Source organism: Apteryx rowi, unplaced genomic scaffold (genome assembly GCF_003343035.1).
Source record: "Apteryx rowi isolate R43461 unplaced genomic scaffold, aptRow1 scaffold_58, whole genome shotgun sequence".
NCBI classification, from domain to species: domain Eukaryota; kingdom Metazoa; phylum Chordata; class Aves; order Apterygiformes; family Apterygidae; genus Apteryx; species Apteryx rowi.
In genome coordinates, this window is record NW_020450849.1 from 315,695 (window position 1) to 340,155 (window position 24,461).

At 36.8% G+C, this 24,461-nt stretch overlaps 1 protein-coding gene across 9 annotated transcripts in view; it reads left to right on the forward strand.

Annotated features, from left to right (window-relative positions):
- The window catches only part of GALNT18 (polypeptide N-acetylgalactosaminyltransferase 18), a 346,024-nt gene that overhangs the window by 18,841 nt on the left and 302,722 nt on the right, over positions 1–24,461 (forward strand). The gene's annotated exons all lie outside the window — the stretch shown is intronic.

A 24,461-nucleotide genomic window follows, 5' to 3' on the forward strand; every position in this document is an offset into this window, starting at 1 on the left:
GTCTCTTTTCTACTTAAAGTACTGAAGGAAATAGACTTTAGAATCCTGAGTTAGCAATGTTTATTATTTCAATAAAATATTGGATGGTGCATTGCAATACTTTAACAAACAAGATTTAAAGTCTTGTCTTTTCATTTTCTTGAAGGACAGAAAATAAGCTTGCCTTTCTTTTCATTTCTTTAAATAAACTTGTTAAGATATGGTTTTACTTGGAAGTGCAAGCTAAGTGACCTCCTCTAGTGCTAAGATAAGGTTACTCTGCAAGTACAACTCTGTACTAACAGCCCAAGTCCTTGAACTTAATGTTTAGAGATACTAAAATTCATATCTTTATATTTTCCCAACCTGGAGTGTATGAATTGAGTATTTAGTTTCTTCTTTAATGTACTCAGAGCTTTCTTATTGATGCATTTCCCCTAATCTTTAGTGATTCACAGCCTCCCAAACACTGACTTACCATTACCGTCACTTACTTTTGCTGCTTTGAGCACGTTTTCTAAAATTGCTGAGGCAATTTTACATAGATATAAATGATATTAAGAGAGCTAAGTCAGAGCCTTATATGATAGGGAATGGTGAATTCTGCTCTTTCCTTCCTACCCCAGCATAGGGTCTAAGTAAATAGGTAGAAGAAATATATGGTATCTTCATTTATTTCACCAGTGTATCTTCTGAGATGTGTAAGAACTGGAACACATGGATGGTAAAGTGTGAGAGCTTCAGAAAAGTAGGTTTAAACACTGGAAGTTGTACTGGCCTGCAAGAGCCAAAACATCATCATTGCAACTGATGAAAAAAGAGAGGTGGCATGAATCTAACCTCATGGTTACATAAAGTCTGTGATATTCTCCTACATGAGGCCTCTGCTGCTTGCTCCCTCACTCATCCTGGCAGTAGGACAAGTCTGGCTTTATCTGCCTTCAGTGGAAATTGAAAAGCATTCTGCTTCAAAGGGGAAGATAATTAAAGGCCTGGTTTGTGGCCAAAAATTAAGACAGATTGTGTTTAAGGAAACTGAGTATCTGAGGCTATTGTTGATGAAATGCACTATTGATCACAAGTTCAAATTAACCCACACTGTTAAAAGTCAAAAGTTATTGTTATTTGGTAGACTATATAAAAATAAATTTTCCACTTACTAGTAGATGGGAATTCATGTTACAAATGGGTATCATTGATCTAGTCTGCAGTCACTATATGTGTAGCCCTTTATTGTAGAAGTTTTAATGAACACGTTTAAGTCAGTTTATTTTTTTAGGAAGTATTTAAAAGGTGTTTACCTTTAACTATGTGTTTCAAGGCTGCTTAGAAGCATGCCTGAAAAATACTGGTGAATGAGTTACTCTTAAGCTTTATAAGGGCGCTTATAAGACAAAAATGAAACACTTCTATGAGGTAGCTTTTATCAATGTGTTAGTTCCATAAGCGTTTGTGTCTGCCTGACATGTGAACAAATAGAAGATTGCATTTTTAAGGATTTGAAGGTCAGTGCTTTTCATGCATACTTAATACAAAGCACAAAGAGAGAAAAAAGAGATAATGTTGTCCTCTGTAAGTCTTCAGAGCACATAATAAAAAAGCATGTAACGAAAGTGATATACATCTCAAATAGATTATTGAAATGCTGACAGTTGGTCATATTCTCATTTTTAGTATGGGCTATTTATTTGTCACAGAATAAAAATCATTCAGGCTTGTATTATGATCCATTATATGAATTTTCATAGCATAGTTTTGTAGTTCCTTGCCATTCTTCAGTGTTTTTGAAAGTCATGTTGACTTGACTAAAAATTATTAAAAGTAGTATAGGAAGAACTGGAAGCATCTTCTTTTTCCAGTATCTTACTGCAGTCATGAAGGAATTTGCAAAGATGCTGTTGAATACAGCCAGAGTACTGAAATATGCTTCCCACTCAGTATTAGAGAAACTTGCTGAAATTTACAGCTTCAGATTTGCATCCTATTTTACTTCTCCATGATTTAAGGATTTATGTTGACATCACAAAGAAGATATGCAGAGATGAACATTTAAATTTAGATTGGTTTGTATCCTGAGAAAGATGCACTGTTAGAAACTAGATTTTCCAAGAGCACACATCATGTCCTGAAGATAAGATAAGGTTAATAAAAATGCCTTTCAGTAACTGAGTACAGCTCAAAAATCACTGGATGAGTCCTTTTTTTTATTATTATTTTTTTAAGTGCAAATAAGATGTAATGAAACCCCAAACTTCTGTTCAAAGTTTCTGGCCATTATATAGTGCAGATGTGTCAGAAAGCTTACCTGGAAATGGATAGATAGACATATGGCCAAAATGTCCTTAATATTTTTGGTCAAAGACATAATTAAAGGAACATATGTTGTATTGTGAATAACAAATTTTCTACTGATAAAGATTTGTCAGAAGAAGTCCTTGGGCCAGATTCCATCTTCTCTTTTTGCTACGGTAGATCTGGAATAAACTTAAAGCAAACAAGTGTCGGAAAAACATGAACTATGGCTTGCCACAATCTTATATTAGCATATCTGAGATTAGAATCTGTTCCCTTTGGTATATATAATTTTGGTGATCTTCCATCATTTGGGGGACAGGGGGCAGAAATTGAATAAAACCTAAAAGCAGTAATATTAAGATTTAACTCATTTAAAGATAGGGTGCCAATATAGAAAAATATCTAATTTAATCATAAAAAAATAAAAGGAATGAAGACTTCTCTGTAAGATGCAGAACTCTGCTCCAGGTACAGGGAGAACATTTGTAATTCCCATCTCAGAGGGCGAAGAAATGGAGCTGATGTTTATTCATACATGACCTTGATACTTTGCAGTATTTTGCATTGCCAACAAAAAAAGTTATCAGACAGCATGTTTTATGGAGAATATTTGAAGTAAGCTTGGCTACTGAGAAACAGAAACCTTGGATGTATTTTAAAATAAACAAGCACTAACACCTGCTGTGAGACTAAAGCCTTTAATTGTGTTTTCCTGAAAGATAAAAACTCCCCAAACCACCCAGTATTTGAAATAACTTGCACAGATATTACAGAATAAGCAGATGCTATGCCTTTCATTTACAAATTATCTTTACATTTTTGAGATGCATTGCTCAAAAGTAGTAGGTGCATAATGCAATATAAGTTTGTAGCAGTCTATTTAACTCGCTAATCCCTTGCCTGGTAATGAATTGGCATAAGAAGACTTGAGTACTTTTATGGTGTCTGTTGAATGAGTAACATGTAGTGGCGGAAGTTATGTATGGCTCAGAGATTAGTAGAGGAAATCTCCAATACTTTTTGTAATGGCATTTGCATATAAAAACCTGAAATTCTGTCTTTGCAAAGTTGTGATGACTCCAAGAAACTCACTGGAATAGTTACTACGTATTTTTTTGACGGTAAAGGAGGAAGGTGGGGTATACACTGAGAACTTAATTTTCTCTTTGTTTGGGCAACAGGAAATCAGAAGCAACCTTACAACTCAGGATAAAACTAGTATGAGAAAACTGAGGATATGAAGGCAGGGTAAAACTGACCTCTCTTCAGGAGGAAAAATTAAGCTGATGATGTGTCTGGTTGGCTTGGTGGAGAAGAGATATAGGAAGGTTTGTTAGTTTTTATTTTGATTTGGATTGTTATCTGGAAAGGCGACCAGTGAGTGCTTGGGTCTTGTTTGTTTGTTTGTTGCTGGTCAGGTATAACTTCTTGTGCTTTCCAAGGTTCCTTTTCAAAGCATTGTTCCAGGTCACATTAGTAGTCATGCCACCTAGTCTTTGGAAGCCATGTGTGAAATTTTTACAATAACAAAATGTTTCTTGTTAATTTAAAATACAATGATAATTAAGTGTATAGATTTCCAGTACTCTGTGCTATTGAATGATCTTAAACTAATCAATTAGTAAGGATGAAATAGCTATGACTGATTTTATGCAATGTTTTCATCACTGTTTCAGCACTGATACTGAGTTTGCAACCAGTGGAGGACTGAAATTATGAAATGAACTTTGAAGTAGAGCAAAAGAGTAGGAAACTTAGTGTTTGAAGATGGATCTTGACAAATTCAAGGAAGGAGTTATATGACGGGGTAGAATGTTCTTGAGTATTTTCAGTGGATTAGAAAGAGTTGTTACACTGAGTTTCTCTTGTGTTTATTCAATTAATCAAGTTAGTTGAGGATTTCCACTGATTACCTGGAGGGACAAAGAAGGATTCTTTTCATCGTCTCTCCCTCATGCTTTCTTATTTTTGCATATTTAAATATTTTGTTTCTTCGTTTGCTGGACTAATCCTGACTAAAGATGGGAGACTGAGCAGTACTTTGCTGTCATTCCTAGAGGAAATTTTTGGAAGCCTAGTTGTGTTTTCCTCTCAAGCCTGTCAATGCCACCTGGCTTGCAGTTGCCAGATTTGGGAAGAGTAAGGAATTCTCTTCTCCCCAGACTGGCTCCTCCTTGTTTATACTGGCAGAGGCCGTTGAAATTTCTATTTTTCTGTGCTCTTCTGTTTCACGGAGTGTAGTTCACTTCCGAAGCTCAGTTCACCTCCTTCACTGTAACTCCATGACAGTGCAAGGCCTATAGTGTTGTTGAATATCCTTGCTCTTTATTTCTCTGTAGTGTCTGAGGATATTTTTTCATCCTTTTCACTAAAGATGTACATTACAGGCTGTGAATTTTTACAGCTGTTTTGTGTGCATGACTGAGCAGAACGGGTGTTTCTGTGGATCTCTTTCAGATTTAACATCTACTATGTATGTTTAGGACTTCAGGAAAAACTAAACTCAGTGACCAAGGTGGTTTATACCATGACATACACCCTTTTTCTTCTAGGAAAAGCACCCCTTTTTCAGTCTCTCAGTCATACATGGAGCATTATCAATTTTGTGCTTTAATCTTGAAAGTACTAAAAATTTTGCTTTGCAAATCTTGCAAATTTTAGAGAAACTTCAGTGCCGTGCAGTACCATAGGCTGTCTTCCCTCAGTCTGGTTTATATGGTTGAACCAATAATAGAATCATTCTGTTTAAAGCCAGATTTCTCAGCAAAGGAACTAGAGCTCCAGGGAGAAAATATCCGAGGATCAGTGATCTTAAAGTTATTGCCTGACAGGCTTTCAAAATCTAATAATTCTAACATTTTCACTTTTCAAGAAGATCAAAGCATTCCTAACCTTTCAAATACCTATATCCTTGATTTAGAAAGCAACAATTAATATGCAAATGTGAAGACTTTAAGCTAATTGAATATTAATTTCTCTCTGAATATGGTACTATTGAGAATTTTAAACATTAAGGAATAACTGGTAAAAACTGGCTCGTTAATTAAACCAAAGGATTGTGTAACTATTCATGAATGGTTCAAAGGCATATTACTTTCTTAATGGACTCTGTCAGTATGGAGTTAATTTTTAAGAGATGTATGTTGATGTTGGATTAGGAGGTTGTGGGTCATTATGATAGTAAAATACCAGCTCTGTGTTGCTTCATTCAAGCATAATGTGACTTAGCAGAGGTGAGGGGAAGTAATAGATTTTTTCTGAGCTCTGAATTCAACAGTTTTATTTATTTTTATATTGCATGTTAAATAATTCTCATTTCAAAACTGTAGACAGTATGATTTGTTACATTTCTAGTGTGTCGATATTGTTCAGGGAGTCAGCTAAGATGTTTAATAGGAGGGACAACCTCTATTATGCAGCTCTGAACAGGAAACAAAGGTGGATCTATTCTCATGTGACATATGAAATCATGAGTTTGCTCTGGCTTCCTGCAGCCACTATGTGGGACCTGGAACCTGTGATGCTGCACTAAAAATGTTTAAGTTCCAAAACCTAAGTGAGATAATGAAGCTCACTTGCTTATTATGGAAATGGTGCTTAGCAAAATGGGGTCCTTTGTGAATGTGATACTTGTTCACTAAAAACAGTAAAGAATAATATGTTTTCAGACTGAGGAAACAGGATGAAATAAGGAGGGAGAACCTAAGGTATAGATCAAGTATATTTGATTTCACTGTGGTTCAATCATAGAGTAATTTAGGTCGAAAGGGACCTCTGGAATCTGAGAATTAGCAAGCTCCTGTCTGATGAACTAGTGGAGCTAAGGACATTTGAATGATTGCAGGGAAGGATCCAGTTGGAGATAACTGCCAATCACTGGCAAGCATACAAGTGGCCCAGAAGGGCTACCTTAATATAATGCTTACACAGGATGTTTCAGAGCAGTAATATATTTACAGAAGAGAAAACTAATACACCTTTCTTCTTTTAAATGAGTCAGGTACATTGATGAGCTCCAGCAGAGAATGAAAGAGCTAGGGATACTTGGAATATCTGAGGAACTGATGAGCAGCATAAAAGGAAGAGCCCGTTTATATGGGAAGTGATAGCACAAATTAACCCCTGTATTGATAGAAGTTTTGGACCCAGTTCTTCTTGGCCCTCACATGAACACACAGGCAGACAGCGGGAGAGCAGCAGTAGTAGAAGCAACAGTGTTCAATACTTGCTGAAATTGTGGAAAGGTGAAGCAGAACTGCAGTGCAACTTCCCAGGAGTATAGAGCCCACCTGAGAGAGCAGAGGAAGATCGTAGTTGTTCTCTTCAGTCTCATCTAAAGAGATGGATTAGTGGCAGGAGAGAGTCAAGCATTTCCCAAACATTTCTCTGTCAAACTAGAGAAGTTGTGTTTGACTTACCTACAGAGAAAACATACCTGAGCATATAGATGCCTTAATTTGAACATACTTGAACTAGAATCACTACAATACATTTTGAGGATACAGCTTGTAGCAAGTATAGGTTCTGCATATAGATGCAGGAGATGGCACAATTCTTGTACATGTTCCATTGCTTTCATTTTTGATGATGTGTTATTAGAAAGAAATGTGATATCATAGCAATATTTTTCTTGTTATTGCTACATACTAACTATTTATAATGTAAACCTGAAATATAAGTATGGTTTCAGAGCAAGAAAACTCGTAAGAGAAAACATGCAGCAGATGCTTAATGTATGCTGTGATTTGACACAGACATTTTTCTTGTTTCATATTTCAAAATATATGAATATAATAACATATGCTGTATCAGGTAAGAATAAACTGCTAGTGCAGTACACCTGTCCTCGATGAAGGATAGCCTATATTTCACATAATTACATTTACAGTTATATTACAATAGAGCTTTATACTAATGGGATGATTTGATCATAAATCCAAAAACCATACTGAGCAAGGCTATTACAATGTTGGAGACTGTCTTGTGTTAAGTTTACCCTCGTGCAGTTTCTGGTCACCATCTGGAAGTAAGCCAACTAGATACAAATCAGCACTTATGGGAATAAGACCCTATTTTGTGTTGTAATCACCCTTCAATGTAAAATATGTATGGTTATATTAGTGGGAGACATTACCAGCATATCTTATTTTGTCTTTGTGCCTCATTGTGTGTAGTAACTCAAGTGGAAAATTAAGTGACAGACTAATGATATGCATTTGCAAAACCCTTTTGAAAGGAGCAGACACTGTTGGCTATAAATTTAAACTTTTGAGGAAGCTAAAATGGRTGAAGATGAAACAAATATTATTATGTTTATCAACATATTACCAGACCCTGCAGGGCTCGATTTTATTCCTCCTTGCAGTCAATTACAAGGCTTCTGTTAACGTTAGTGGGAGGAGGCTTGGCCTGTGTCTGAACTATGTGGGGGCTACCCAGAGAGCTCTTCAGTGTTTCTGTTAAGTACAGAAAGAGAAATTACAACAAAACTCCACAATCCAAACGAGCTACATGTTATTTCCAAAGTATACTACTGAGCTCAGTTTTAGAATAAAGAAGGGGGCTTGGGAGGGGGGTGTTGGGGTTTTGTTTTGTTTTTTCCTGCAGATTAAGTCACTTGGTGGAGAGGAAAGAGGTTTGATAGCTGACCTTGGTGCACTGCTACCATGGCAGGTTGCAAACAATTCTTGTCTAGATTCTGGAGGTTTTGCATGCTGGTTAAAAGGTAACAGTCCAGCACTGTTACTGACTTAATTACTTAGTTCAAATTTCCTGGCTTGTAACTTGTTGGTTGCAACTTTAGGGTTAAGTTTCTCACTAACTCAAGTAGGCTGCTGAATTCTGGCACTAAAGTTTTAGTCTCTGAATGGGTGACTCCTGATAAAGCAGTTTGAGATGTACTGTGATGTTCTAGCAATGCTAAATAAGGATCTCCTGAAAGGTGTGAAGTCTCTACCAAGTACAGAAAATGGAAGAGCGCCTCTTGAGTTCCATGAGATTTTTGAGTGCTTGTGATTCAGTATTTGACAAGACTTATTTAAATTAAATCGGATAGATTGCTTTTTGATAGTTTGTGGGCTGTGAACCATGTAAGAAAAGCTTCTTAAGAAATCATCAGCATTTGTTTTAAATTTTAAATACTTCACTTGTGTTACTTATCTAAGGAGTCTGGAAAGGGAGATGTCATAAATTAATATGTACTTTGTAAGTTGATATTTGCCCCTTCTTGCTATCATTAATTGATTCTGGTGGAAAAAGTCCAACCTAGTAAGAAAGTCTGAGCTTCTAGAGCTGGAGAAGGGAACCAGGTATGAGCTGAGGGGCATTAATAGATAAAGGCGCAAAGAAACTTGGAAAACAGGATCTGCCCATACAAGGGGGGAGACTAGAAGCGATGAACTGTAGGATTTGTCTGTTCTAGGACTGGAAAGAGGCCAACAGATCAAAAATCTCATTTGGAGAACGGCTGGTCAGACCTCAGATTCTGGGTTAATGTGCAAGCCTTAATCCCTATCAGAAGTCTGGGAAGTCAGCCCAGAAGCCTGCTGCCCAGCCTGCCTTGGTAAATGCAGCAGAATGACAAATAGTAAAGTTTTACTGTTTGTTTTTTTCTTTTTGTTTGTTTGTTTTACAGGCCTTACAGAGTGAAAGGATAACGATATGGTCCTGTCCATTATGTGGACTATGTCACTTGGACTTCCAAAACTGCTGAATTTAGAGATCTGTGGGAGGATATACTTCATCTCTCTTTGGTCCCACTTGCCTCCACAGCAGTGTGGAAAAATGAGTTCCGACTCTGATGTTTGTATGGCTCAGTTTGGAAATAGATTAATGATAGGCTGCAGTAGCTGTGTTGGCTGCCTAGGACTTGATTGAAAGTGAGGGGAAAAAAACATTTCGTCACCAAAGTTTGTAGCTGGATAGGCTCAGAATATGGTAAAGAAGCAGACATATAAGTGAAATAATACCTCCTCATGTAGTAACATTGTCTGGATAGACTGCTCTTTAACTGCATGCGCTACATTATTGTATGCAAAGAAGTCCTGAATTCAGATATTCAAATTTATTATATAAAGAATGGTGTCTTTTCTTTTTATTGTTTTTGTAGGCAAAAGTGCATGTATTCTTCATTCTTCCAGAGTGAAGTATTTAAAATACTATAAATAACTTCTCAGCAATGCATAGTTATTTGCATTAAAACTGAACTATGTGAGTAATGAATGGTAATTTAGAATTGCAGCCAATATGATAAAGAAATAAAGCCCTGTTAGATACAAGTAATTTGCAGATTGAGGTTGTTCTCCATTAAATAATGATCTCCCTGCTTGATCTGAGAAAATAGGAATGTCAGTCAAATAGGAAGAAGGACTTTAAACACACGTAAACTAACAAAAATGCTAAATAATGGATTCGTGCCACCCATACATAGGAATAAATCCTCACGAGCAGACAGCTGTTGGGTCTGCCCAGAAAGCTTTGATTATAACAAGTTTCTTTATGCTCAATTTCTCTGTCATCCTTTTCCTTTTTTGCTACAACATCTATTTAAAAATGTGATCTTCCTTCTGCTCTTGTCCTACTTTAGGGAAAGCTATATGTAGGTACATCAGTTTATCACAATACTCATATTAGCTAAATGTATTGCTAATTAACTACTAGTTATTCAGATGGTAAATAGGTGCAGGTATTGGGTAACCTCTAGAGTCGGGTTTGCCTTCTGAACTACAGCCTGACAAAAGGCATGAGTCGTGTCTGAAATAAGTTTTATCCAGTGCATCGCTGGAGTTGAAGTAAATGAGTCATTTTTACCTGTAGGAGATGTAGGAGGATCAAAATGCATCACAAACTTCTGTGAACCAAGAGAGAGTTTTTCACCTCTGCGTAATCTTGGTGTTTTCAACTGATGAATTTAAATCAGGGTTTTGTTACTGCTGACAGAAGATTTGACCAGGGATCTGTGTAACTACAGAACATCTGGTCTGTTTCTTTTTCTTCCTTAATTAAAATCAGATCTATTTGCTAGAAAACATTGTGGAAAACTTAGAGGCACCAAATGGGAGCCTCTAGTGCAGGAAATCACTGCAGCTTTCTGGAAACTTTCACATTCAGAACAATAAAAATCTCTGTAGCTGTGATAAAGCAGAGTATCAAAGAATAACAAAGCCACCCTGACAGGAAATCAGTAGTTTGCAGGTAGATATAGATAGATTCTGAAATCTCTTATTGTGCCTACTGGGTCCAGTAAAGTATTTTATTTTCCAAATAGAAATTTATCCTATGATGTGATTGATCAAATATAGCGGTCAAGTAGCTATTCAGCCAAGAAGTACTTAGACAGCTATTCCTTTACTCTTTCAGTAACTGTGGCTTTTGCAAAATTTCTGTTCTGTCTATGTTTTTTACCAGGTCAACATTATATTAATGGCTAAAAAAAAAAATGGTAGAAAGATGAGAGAACTACAAAATTATCCGAGTTTATAGTATAGGCACAGACTAAGCCATTAGTGAATAGAACATAAAATTGGCTTCCTACCGAAATATGAGAGACTCTCCAAAACCATACGAAGGCTGGTATAGATTTGCTGGCCCTGACTCCTCACTGCCTCAGTCTTTATGGAGTCACTTATGCCTGCAAAACTGTGTGTGTAAAAATGCTACTAAATCAGAACAACTCTTCAGCCACATTGGTGCTAGCATGGAAACAAGTGACTTCAAACAGGGTGACAGTGGAGAATCCAGCTCTACTCCTTTTTTCAGTATGGATATTACATTGTAGAATTGCCTGTGAGTTATTGGAAGGTGGCTTAATGTCACCATTTCTTTTTCCAATGTTAAATGTAACTGAGAAACCCATGGCATAGGCTGCATATTCCCAGCAGAAGGCTTTTTTACATCTGACTCTTCTCTCTTCCAGTGGTTCCTTGGTGCAGCTGGCAATAGACTGGATGTCAGGCTTCCTCAGACAAACGCCCCCTCTCTCAGGGTTGAACCTTGGAGCTGAGAAGTGCAGGTGGAGGAGGAATTTGCTCATTTCCGGAGGGAGCTACAAAATGGAAGAATGCTGAGCTAGCTGATTCACACTCCCTCACCCCGCAAAAAAAGGCTACCCTTATCACGTTGGGTTCTGGGGTGTAGAGTACTGAAGCAGCTGCCCTGACGTGAGCTGGACCTAGCCCGGAATTAGACTGTTCTCCTCATAGTTTGAAGTTCCAGGTTTATGATTTATTTCCTTCCTTTGGACTCATTTTCTTGGAAATTTGATAACATTAGAACATTAATTCTATGTAAATTAGTGTTTTGTCTTTTTGGAATATTTATTTAAATCAGTATCTGAACAGTAAAGGGGGGTTGGTGTGCAATATGTTTGATGACAGGTCACTGTAGTTTACCTGAGTATGATATAAATTGGGGTTATGGCTGAACTGTGGAGAGTTAGGGAAAAATCCAGTTAAGCTTGAAACAGTTTATTCTCTCTTCATATGAATGCATGTGTTATATTCTCTAAATATTAATTAGATGTTATATGTTATAATAGTCAAGGATGACTATTGCTAACCATTTATCTCTTGCCTCCCTGCATATAATGTAGGAAATAGTTGTTAAAACTACATTTTAAAGTATTATTCTAGGACTAGATGGTGAAATAGTTCTTTTTGCTTTCTTGTACCTGAGATGCATATCCTGACAGGAAGACAGATGGCTTAGAACGACTGTTATGAAGGAAACAAAATCGGGGGGGGAAAGGTATCAATTATATTGAAATTAGATAGGCAAATAACTGTAGGTTCAAGGATATGCTTAGGTGAACAGCATAGTTTACTTTATTTCTTAGTGTAGAAACATTGAATTCATGATGTCCTAATTTTGCAATGAGAGATTGTGTAGACTATAAATCCTATGCACACTATTGAAAGGGGTCAGAATCTATTTTAGAGGTCTGATTCAAAGCTTACTGAGGTCAGTGGAAGTCTCTCTGTTTGGTAGGGTTTGGATCATATCTTTAAAAAAAAAAAAAAAAAGGTGCTGAGAAGCAGTGCTAATAATGAATAGGGGAGGAAGTAGAAGTTATCCCAAGATACATCAGCCTTTTATGCTTCTGTCACTGAAACAGAAAAAATTTGGTTTTAACAGTGGTAGTCTACCTCTTATGGTTCGATGTTATCTTTATTTCAAAATACTGTGAGCCTAATTGTTCTGTTGGAATACTGTGAACAGTGATATTTCACCTGCATGTGCACGAGTGACGATGTGAGCTTATTCTTTCCCTGCTGTTATACAGTAAGTGGAGGTGCATGTTTGCCACGGGGGTCTGCATGAATTGTGTATTTGGGAGGATGTCCCCTGCAAGAATGTCCTTTCCAGTACAGTATGAATCAGAAATAACACTGGAATTATTTAGCCCATTGAATATACCCTCCTTCAGCTATCCTCTGGCTAAAAACACTGGATTACGTTTCCTGATGATGAAAATGCATGTTGCTCTACTGACACTGGTGATTTGTATCCTCTTATTCTGAAACGAACTTTGTCTCTTTTTATTTACTACTAGTGTTTAGTTGTACTTGAAGGTCCCACCTGGGACTTGGGCTCATTTGTCGTACATGCTGAAGAAACCAAACGATAAGATAAATGCAATGAAGGACACCGTACGAAACAATTAATCATTACTGCTAGCCTGCATCACCTTGACATACAAAAAAAACCCCTCTATGCTCCTTGAATCAATCATCAGAAATAAGATCCTTTTAAAAGAAGAAAAAATGCTCAGTTTTGTTCGTTTGCTCTTTCGCAGCAAAACAGAAATTTTAGTGTTCATATAATATCAAACCAAGACAGACTTTGGTAAGCTTAATGGGACATAAGTGCATTTTAATTCTTCTATTGGTAAGAGTAAATTGTATAGCTGTCAAATTGTGGCATGTCTATGAAATGTTGAGTAAAACCATTGCGGGGAGTGATGACATTTGTATGCCAAAGGAGAGGGAAGAATGCAGATCTACCAAGTGAACCTGTTAAAACTGTGAAACAAGTTTAAAACGGTGCAGATGCCTTGGCCATCTGCTGAGAAATATGTGTGGACGTAATTGCACAGACCAACTGTCGTTTCATTAAAAAAAAAAAAAAAAATCATTTTTAGGAAGTGTGCAGCCAAAGGAAACAACTTCACCCTCCCTCCAAAGCCCGTATCCTTGAAATAGCTATATATTCTTGTTTAACACTTGGTTCCAGCAGCCTGATTTATTCTTTGCTCTTCTCTCGCATATAAGGAATTACATCTAGTCTGTCCATTGTAAGAAGTTGGAGCCTACTGTAGTTTAGACTGCCTGAACTATACATCAGAGTTTATCACAAAAATACGGAGGTACTTGTAACTGTAATGATGCTTCTAGGGTTTTGTTCATATGGTTGATATCACTAGAACTTTTGGCAGAATTATATCTTTGCATTACATGGCTGCTTGTCCGTTATTTTTATTACAGAAAAAGAGAATATGAGGTTAGGTGTTGGGAGTATTGCTGTCCCTTTAAGTGTATGTGAGAGCTGTAGAAGCCACAGAGATATATTTGTAAATGTAAAAGATTTAATAGAACCTAATGAAGGCAGAGAACATTTGCTTATGCTCAAACATACCTTAATTAAAAATTTCAGGTATTAAAATTTGAAAGTGGCTGCGGTAAATTTTAGCTGCCATTTTAAAGGAGGGATTTTTTACTCCAGCTTCCTAAGTACAGTCACTTTCCAAAGTTTAAGGGAGCTATTTCATTCTGAACTAGTGCAGATATTTTAAAGCAGTAACTTCATGGGAACAAACAGCTGGGTACGTACACTGAAACTCATTGCCTCTCTGTGTTTTTGGGAGGTCTCCTCACGCAGGGCCAATTGCAGGTTTTGGGGGGGGGGTGGTCTTTGCGGCACCCCATGAGTTGTGGGCTCACCCAAGTGCTGGCCTTGCTGCCCACTGAGAGGAGCAGCTGTTTCAGGTGATGTGGAGCTTCCTGCTGGCCGCCTGGCAAAGGGATGCAGCCATGTCAGGTTCTTCCCTGCATCCGGAGCGCAGCAGCTGCGCCCTGGTGCGGTGCCGCAGGGCTACCTTGCTCCCACCCGGGCTGGCCACGGTTTGCTCTGAGCCTTGCCGTCTTTCTGTAGTAGAAAAGCGCAAGAGAACAGTGGCAATGACAAGCCCAGCTGCTCCAATGTCATCCCTGTCTCCTACTACTGAAGTGAAATCATTTATCTTCCCAGCTTCTCACCTCTAATATTATTCCCCTCACCATATTTCCAGCAACTGTTTTCCTCTATCATGGGAGGGACCCCAGCTCCTTCAACCTTCAGTGGCTGTGGCTGCAGTCCCTCAGTGCCAACATCATTCCAGTCATGCATATCCTACAGTGACACCAGAGCTCTTTTTAGCTCCAATGTCATCCAGAAGGCGTGGAGTTGGCGGGAAAACATCATCAGTGAACCTTCAAAGCTTCTGAATCTGGCACCCCACTTGTTCTATGGACATCCACAAGGTTCAGTAAATAAATCCAGCAAGTAACTGTGTCAAGACAAGAGTCTTACTCTGATTTTTATACACATAGTGTGTTGTGCCTCTTCAACTTGAGAATTAAAAAAAAAAAATTACTCTTATGTACAGTCCTTTTATGAATGCCTCGTTTAGTCTTCATCTTTCAAAGGAGGGAGAAGTTACTCATTACGAAGTCTTTAAATGTGGATTAAAGGACAGTATTTTGAAATAAGTAGAAGAAAATCTTTCCTTTCTCTGATCTTCAGCCAAACTTGTGTTTCCTTAGAAGTGTTCGGATTTTTATTTTGTTTAGTTGTCAGGCATGGGTTGTTTTTGTTTAAATATGATATTTCTTAAATATTAGTCACAAGGCAGAAGTGGAGTGCAACTTCTAGTTAGTAGAGGTTGTAGTTAGAAACTCAGTTCTATGTTGTGAAAACAAGAAGTGAATATCTCGTGAGTGTCTTTTCTCAAGTGATTAAATGTTTCTGAGTGCTGAGCATTTACTGTGAATTGTTCCCACTTGCTGGGTTTGTCATAGTGTTTGCTTCTTTGTGATTTATATAGTGAAAAAACAATAAAAGTTATGGGTAAGTATGTAAAACAGGATTGTTCATCTCAGACATTTTTAAATACATTTCTGTTAGTTGGATAATAACTCTTGGTCTCTAAACTTCTCTTTCTTTTGGAATAGAACATGTACTTGCAGAGAATGATGTTTTTCCAATTTAAGATCCATTGTAATTATAGGAAATTAATAAAAACCTGTTTAGAAAAAAATGATACAACTGGAGAAAATGTCTGTACTTATCCTGAGAGATGTCTAAAGTTTACTGTCTTAGCAGTCTTTGCTAATGTTACTTTAGCATTCAGCCATATGATTTTATCAATCCGACTTTAGCATACTAAAATAGAAAATATAGAGAGAGATTCATAAATTCTAAAATGATCAAGCTGTTTCTCACAAGAGTCGAAAATGAATCTAGTCTAGAAGTCAAAGACCCACGGCTCTATTTTTTCCATAGTTTTCTTTTCATTACATTATTTATGTAAGCAGTGTCTTTTAGGTTGCCCTCTTGAAACGCTGCATTATTTTCATACCTGCTGAAACATTTAARAAAAGCTATTTAAATATTGTGTGTATAATATTATTACTGATTTTGTTTGGTCTTACTTGAGTAACATTTTCTGTAATGCACTAAGGGAAGAAAGAATAAATTGAGAAAAAATTAATGCTGTCAGACTTGTTTTCAACATAGATGTCTCATAATGCATCATCTTTGTATCCAGTGACATAGGCCCTTGTAACATAAGTGTTAAATGACTTTAAGAGCTGATTTGAATGGCTAGTTCTAATACCTGAACTTTCTGTTCAGATTTTTTTTTTTTTTTAAATAGGAACACTCTTCTAGGAAGAAAATATGCAATGTTTGCTTCCTATGCACCGTATTTGTGGCTGCATTGCCAATATAAATTAGCAAAGGCTCTTGGTGAGTTCTGCTGGTATTTGTCCTCCAGTCTGCGGAGGACACATTATCTTCAGTAGATAAGCTTTTAAGGTAATAGGCAGGTTTTCTACAGCATGAGTGAATATATCTGTTGCTCCAAAACCTTTCCATTAACAAAGACTTTCCAGTAAGTATCTGGAGATATCTGGAAAACCAAAGCAAGCAATTGCAATTCCTACAGAAGGTATTATAGACATGAGAAAATACATGAGAAAAATGCTGAGGATTTATGGACAAATACAACTTGTCCTTCTTCAGCTAAATAAATCACTGCATTCAGTAGGCTCAAAAATGATACAGTTGAATGATCATTCATGCTCTTAAGCTGCTTGCTACAATAAGCATCGCTTATGCTGTCTTGCCTTATCCAGTTGAACTGCATGTTCACCTTGAATATCTTCCTAGACATTGTTCCTGTTAGAAACTCTGGTTCTGTTACAACCATAGGAGATAAGACTGACGAATTCATCTTCTTTTTTTTTTTTTTGGCTTTCTGTGAGCCTGTTAAACTGATTGCTCACTTTTAAACTGTTTTAAGCAGGAGTGGGCCACAATACTGAGAGAGGGATTAATCAGCTTTAAAATTTCTTCTTTGAAGATGAATATAAAAATGACAAAATCTGTGGGAGAGGAAAAAAGGCATGTTTCTAGCAGTACTGGAAAAGATGAGCTAAGGGATGTGACCTCTTTTCTCTCTGAGCATAGAACTTCTTCCTAAAATCTTTCTAGATTACTTTTCCTAGAATTTGCTGATGATGTAGAGACAATATGAATCTTTATTCGGAGAGTTTTCTCAACTGTCTCAGCTAGGAAGCTATGTTGATTTATATCAGGAGGTCAACAGGACTAGAAAATTTTTTTATAAAATTTTATTTTTAAAAAAGCCACTACTGGCTCTTCAGATAAAGCCAGTATAACCAAGGGGCTGAATCACTATATCTGGCTATCACTTCATGCACCTTTGTTGAACATGTAAATCTGCAGATTCCACACTGAGCACTAGCGTATTCAGCATTAAGGAAAATTATAGAAGGAAATGCAAAAATCCCTTTTTATATTAAGCATCATGAGGCAAATCTGCCTGCATGTATAAATACTCTGTGGGGTTTGGGGAGAAAAAATATTTTGAATCCTCTCTCTTTTCACTTTCTGCTTTGCATGTTTCCATTCTTCCATTCACACACATACCCATCCTTCAAAGATCATTTGTTTGCTGTTTAAAATTTGTCAGTTAGGTGTGGATGAATTGATGTAGTACACGGATGTTTGGAATTTGTATTAATCATTGAAAGAGATTTGATAAGAATCTTGGCTTATCAGTTGTCAATATTTTTTGATGAAAATGGGAATTTTTCAACAGATTTTTTACTAAAAACAGTTTCCCCAGTTTTTGAACAGCTCTAAATGTTATGGTTATAGCTCACGTTACCTAAGGTTACAAGGAAATGTATTTCATGCTTGAAATACTCTGTGTCACCATATGCAGGGCCAGATGCATGAGAAAATCAGTAGCCACATCTGTATCTTATGCTGTGAGCACATGCTGCGCTACTTGATGGTAAGCAAGAGGATGGAAAATTAGCGTCTTACACCCTCTGTTAATTTTCTGCCTGATCCTATCACTCAGTGTTGAGCAAGGTTAGGGATACATATTCATTTCTGGCTTCTGGATTTCCTCTTGTTTTTAGACTTAGGTGGACATCTTTATTTACGTATTTCATAGCTTTTTTTAATTCACTTCTTTTATCCTGGAAACTCTTTCCGATGCCAAAATGAGCTCACTAAGGAATGCATTTTCAGTCCTCATTCTTGAAATTCCTGTAGTGCCTCATTTATTAAGAACCAGAAAATATACTCTGAAAAGGTCTACTCTGATTCTTAGCTGCAAAGATGTCTTATGCAGACTCTGTATGCCCACTGCTTAATAAGGGCTTTTTATACCATCTCCGGAACATTGTTTGCTGATTACCATTGAATATACTGCACCAGCTGGACTGTAGTTCAAATCTCATACTTTAATTGTGTTTCTGGTTCTAAGATGCATCTCCATTCCTGATGTAGAAATAGGGAGGAAGCCTTTGAGTCTGAGCCAGGATAATGTTTTTAAAACTGTTTTTCTCCTGTCACTTCTTAGACTGGTTTCAGTTTTCTTTATTGGAGCACTGATACCAAAGTCTGTTTCAAAACTCACCTTTTTCTATTCTGTTTAAAACTATATTTAAAGACCATGTATAATACATCAATGTGTTCTGTTTTCATAGTTATTAACTATGGCATCATTCCAAGTTCCAATTTAGGACAACTTATGTTCTGTTTCTGTGTTGCTCTATTTTTTTCCCCACCAAAATGTTGAGGGCTTCTGTTCCTATGGCATTATTGTAAGTCTTACTTTAAGCTTCTTGTAAAAAAAAAAAAAAAAATTCAACAGATTTATCTTCATTCTTATGCTGATTATCTGACATTGATTGCTGAGTAACTGCATCTCATAATGTTTAGAAGGCCAAACTGCTTGTAAGGCTTATTGGTGTGACTAAATCTTCCTCTCCTCCGGYTGATTTTTTGAAAAACGATACCTTGCTTCTCCTATTGTGTCCACTATTTTGGTATTTCACTAGAAGGTATTCTATTTTTTTTTATCCTCAAATTTCCCAGGAGATAAAGATGGCATATTTTTATCTAAAGTATATAGCAGAAATTTGCTGATGAGATTGTGGTACTTATGTTTGTACCTTCCCACAGGGATTATTTTTGAGTTAGAGGTTTCCAGATCAAGTTACAGAATAGGCTCCAGATGGTCTGGAAGTCTTCTTTAACAGTCTATACCAAATTAAACATTCAGTAAAAAGTACTCTGTTTTTAAAGCTAAGCACAGCCTTTCAGAAAAGCAGCATATTGATTTTTAGCTTTACTTTCCATAATTTATATCTTTTTATTGTTTCATTACCTAGTCTTTTTCTTTGCTAGTCCTTGCATCAAATCTAATCTTTTTTCTCTTGTGGTACAGGGGCTGGCAGGTGCCTTGTATCTTGCTTTTCAGTCAATAAAAGATGTATAAAATCTTTGTGGGCTTTTTGTTTTTCTAAGTTACTGTGAAGGGTAGGAGAGTAAGATTTTGTCATGGCCTACACTTGCAGCAAGCTCTACTTGCCAGTCAATATCATGGGACAAGAGATGGACGTGGATCTGTTCCCCAGCATCATGCGACAGAAGGTGAAGTAGGTTGCTAAGATGGTATTCGTTTTCATTCCTGGGCTTGATTTTAGGGTAAAATGTAACTGAGTTRTATTCTGGCTTGGACTAAGGAGTTTATTGAAAATAATATTCCCCTTCTTGTATCTGTATCTGAATTGCTAAAACTGCTACCTCAGCAGAATAAAACTTTATCATCATATATTTGAGGCTGCAATTCAGCCTGACAGTACAGATAGTCTTTCTGACTATCTGTAGTCAGAGAGGCATATCATAGAATAACCGCTTGCAGTCATCTCTAAGAAGAACAGGTTCTGGTCCTTAATGAACTGGATCAAACCAGGGTTCTCGATGAGTTTTTTCTGATGCTGAGTCAAATCAGGATTAAGCAATATCTATTATTTATTAAACAGGGAATGTTATTAAATAATGAATATTATTTATTCCACTCTGGAAGTATGTTTCATATGCAATGTTTCTTCACCCTTCGAGATCAGAGGGGCCATAATGCTGTAGACATATTTCTGTAATGCAAAAATAAGCAAATATCGGCAAACAATTGCATTCTTTCTACTTCTCAAAGACATGCCCAAATATTTGTTTGCAACGTTATCATTACTGTAACTCCTTAAATAAAGTTTGACTCATGTTGTTAACTCTAGATCTGGTTCTATAAAACATTATCAGGCTTCCATGACAGAGTTAAGACCATGCTTATTATTTATTTTGCTGATTAGAAGCAAGCATATTCTTCAGTTCTTAGAAGCTTCAAAACCAGATACTGGATTGATATTATCCTGCAGTTTTTCTACAGGAATGGCTAGGTGAATTAAGAAAATAGCTACTGAAACTCTTAACAAGAAAGTACAAATATCTAAAAACCTTTGACACTTTGATACTAAGACAAATCAGTTTGAAATTTGTATCACTCCCACTAATATTAATGGTGATATCAGCAGAAAGACAGTAGTAAAGTTAAATGAAAATAAATGAGAGAGGAATCATGAGTTTATCTCTTTTAGAAAGTGACATTCCAGGGACAACCAAATAACTTCTAGAATTATGGATAAAGTACCTCTAGGCCTATGTTTTGAGAAAAGTGCTAAAATATGTATCTGAGTCTGAAAGCAGTGTTGCCACTGACTTCGCTTAGACTGCTTTGTGAAGTTAAGCATATGTCTCTATTTTAAAGAACTGAGGACAAATCCTGTGTAAGTCATTAAGATAATTAGGTCCTGTCTCTTGAAAATATTTTTCCTTTGGAGTCAATGATTGGACATAAATTGGCTATAGCAGTCTGAAGCATAAAAGTTTCACATTGTTACAAGCCAATTTACTCAGTTATCAAGATGAGGTAACTCACATCTTAAAAAATATTTATGAATTACTTTTAAAATGCTGTTATATAAATATTCCTTGTAAATGTGAAAAGAAAGTAACCAATATTTTTGTAAGTGCTTTACTTCTAGAGGCCTGTGGGCTACACTATACCGAAGAAAAGAAGTTAGATATCAACACAGTCTCTTACAGGATCTGATTTAAAGTGTATTAAAGGCACAGAGAGACTTTCTATCGGCTTGAGAGTCCACAGGCTATATCCTGTACTGGGAGTTCTTTCAGATTTAACTGTGAGAGCACATTTATTTAACTGGAAGGAAAGTGAAGTTTGAGAGAAACTGGAGGCAAATTCAGACATAGTATAGAAATATGCAGTACATTGTTTTCAGTGGAATTGAGTCTAAGCTAGACTTAAAGTCTTTTGTTCAAGTTACAACATTGCAATTGACTTGTTTTTTATTAAAAATTTCATGTACTTAACACCATAAAAAAGCTAGTTGGGTAAGATCTGAAAATTATTTTATGATTCTTTTTAGTCTACAGCAAATTTTAGTCACTGATCTCTGGAACAAATTCTGCTGTAAATTAAACATAGCAGTGATACATTATGAAAGCAGAAAAACTTTTTGCTGTGGCACTACACTACTGAAAGTTAAATAAGTTTCTGTTTTCAATAAAATGGATTTTTTCCCCACTCACAAGAAATATGTAAAGAACTTTCTGTTGGATCCCACAGTGCAGTTAGTGACTGGGTCAGTGGAAAATGAAGTGTTGGGCAGCATTCTGGGTACAGACAAGCAAGGTAGGATTTTTAGTTAATCCCTGGATGCTAGGAGTTAATGCCCAGGTTTTGTTATATCAAATACCTCATAAAAATTGAGGAAGGACAGAACAGAGAAACAGCAGTGCAATATATTGAGTTTGATTATAATTGTCCAATTGTTTGTCATTAGAAACCATTTTGGGGTTTGAAGGGTGGACGGAAAGGAGGATTTCACTTTTGTAATCCATCCTCTTCCCATCTTGGCCACACGTCAAGAAAATGCATGATATTCAGGGGACTAGGGAGAAGAGAACAGAAATCGAAGCATTTCTCCGTCTCCAAGTCCCAGATAGTCCAGAGAAAAAGCTCAGAAAGCTATAACAACAGCCATTAAAAAAGTAATAATAAAAAGGCATAAAGTTCTGCTACTGAAATTGCACCACTGAGAAATCTGGTTCAATATACTGTACTGCTTATCCAGTCCATACCTAATGTATTGTTCATATTGGTTGTAAAAGGAAACCAGTATCCTGTATGTCTGTGCAAGTGTAATAACTGATTTCTAAATTTCTGTCTACAAATACTCTTTAGGTGATAGTTGCTCTCCCAGTTTTCAAGGGGGGTATCTTCAGTGCTTTTTTTTTTTTAACCCTTGTTCTCACGAGTACCCATAAAAATACTCCAAAGTAAGTAGTTACAGGAAAAGTTACTTGGCTGTAACTACAATATAAATGCTTGCCTATAAGGTTAAATATTTTAAGAATTGGACCTTGAGTACTGTGGACCTGTATGTCTTCAGCGTGGTAGAAGCTCTATGTTAGGGTGAGTGAGCAAATCATATTTTCCCTGAAATAGAATGAAATAGAATGAGTTTATCATACAGAATTATCTACAGCTGTAACTCAGGTGAGTTGAGGTTTTAGTAATGTAAGTGCATTCGAAAGGAAACACTAGAAAAGCAGTTCTTGGATAAGTGCTTATATTACTTTTGCTTGCCAAAAGTTATTAATAGTACTAGACTTTATTATCAGATAGTCCTCAGTTGCTCCATGTTTATTTTTGTAATATATTTATGTACAACCGAAAAGGCGTTAGTATTAGATTTACAGTGTATAATGCTAATGAGTCTTATTTTATGCAAAAAATTTACAAATTTACATCATGTTTGTTAACAACATGATTTTGAAGGCAGAAAAAGGTCTCAAGTTAATGGTAAAAACAGCAGAACAGGATGTTCATTAGTAAAACTTCACTTCCCTTGTGTGTTAAAATACTACTGTATTGGCTGTGGTATTACATAATATCTTAGGAAATGGCTGAATCTGAAAGTGGGAAGCTTAGTGCACCTGCAGTGAATCTTGTCATCTGTAAATCTAGCTTTTTTCTTTTAAAGGTCAAAACTGCCAGGAACCATTGGTATACGTGGTGTTAACTTAACATTATTTCCACTGACATCAAAAAGGAGATAAAAATCAAGTGTTTCCAAAATAAGATACAGTATTACAAAGTCTTGTTGGTCCTTGCCTCTCTCCTATGAGTTATTTCTTTTTCTGTTCTTTAGGCATATGAGGAGCAAGGGTTCACATTAGTACAGATAGAGCATGGACTTGTATTCCATTCCTGATGAGATTCAGAAATTGAATTAAGCAGAAAGGGTGTGTTGCAGTCTGGGTACCTTCATCATTTTAGCCCTGCAGTTTTGCTGCATTAGGCAGAGCATCAGTTAAGGGCCTGGAGCATCTCTCCTGTGAGGAAAGGCTGGGGCCTGTTTAGCCTGGAGAAGAGAAGACTGAGGGGAGATCTTAGCAATGTGTATAAATATCTGAAGGGAGCGTATAAAGAGGATGGGGACAGACTCTTTTCAGTGGTGCCCAGTGACAGGATGAGAGGCAACGGGCACAAACTGAAACACTGAAAGTTCTGTCTGAACGTAGGGAAAAACTTCTTTACTGTGAGGGTGACAGAGCACTGGAACAGGTTGCCCGGAGAGGTTGTGGAGTCTCCATCCTTGGAGATACTCAAAAGCCGTCTGGACAACCAGGTCCTGGCCAGCCTGCTTTATTTGAGCAGGGGGGTTGGACTAGATGATCTCTAGAGGTCCCTTCCAACCTCAACCATTCTGTGATTCTGTGATTCCTCTCACTCTGACAGGATAAGACTGGGGAAAAAAGCTTATGTCTGCTTTTCCAAGCAGTATACCCTCTACAGTTGTTATTAAAAAACAAAAATAACCCCCAAACTGTCTTTTTACAGTAGTTTCATATACCTTAATAATTCTATACTTAGTTTTTCCTTTGAGCATTAAAGTCTATTTGGCTTTTATGAGCCCAAACAGTTAAAACTGAGCTCAAGCTGTTGATCTTTGCCTACCATAAAGTTGACTTCACTGATGATCATTGAGCTGAATGTTTTGTGTTTCTAACTCTCTTCTGAGCATGTGAAATTAGTTCTGACCTTGCCTAAGGAAGTTCTCTGGGAGGGCTGCAGATATTTCAGTCTGACTTTGTCTCCTTCTCACTGGTTCTTAGGGAAATGTGTTTGGTTGCCTGTGAGATGGAAAAAGAAACAAGGTATGTTTGCAAAGGCGGAGCTTTATACACAGCATTAGATTGAATCTCAAGTTCACTTTCTGATTCTACTAAAGTGTTGTTTTGTTTAATTCTGAACATAGATATGTAGGCAAAGAACTTTTCCTTCTGCAGTTGTTTCTCTCTCTGTTTATGCATTCCAGTTCTTAATAGTTTTGTGGACTTCAGGATCACCAGGGACTGTTAAGGTTGTCTAGCTTGACTTGTGTAACGCAAGCCAGAGATCCTCAGACATTTTTTTATTCTCAGATGCTTAATTTCTGTACAAGCTTTGGGCTACCTGTTTATAA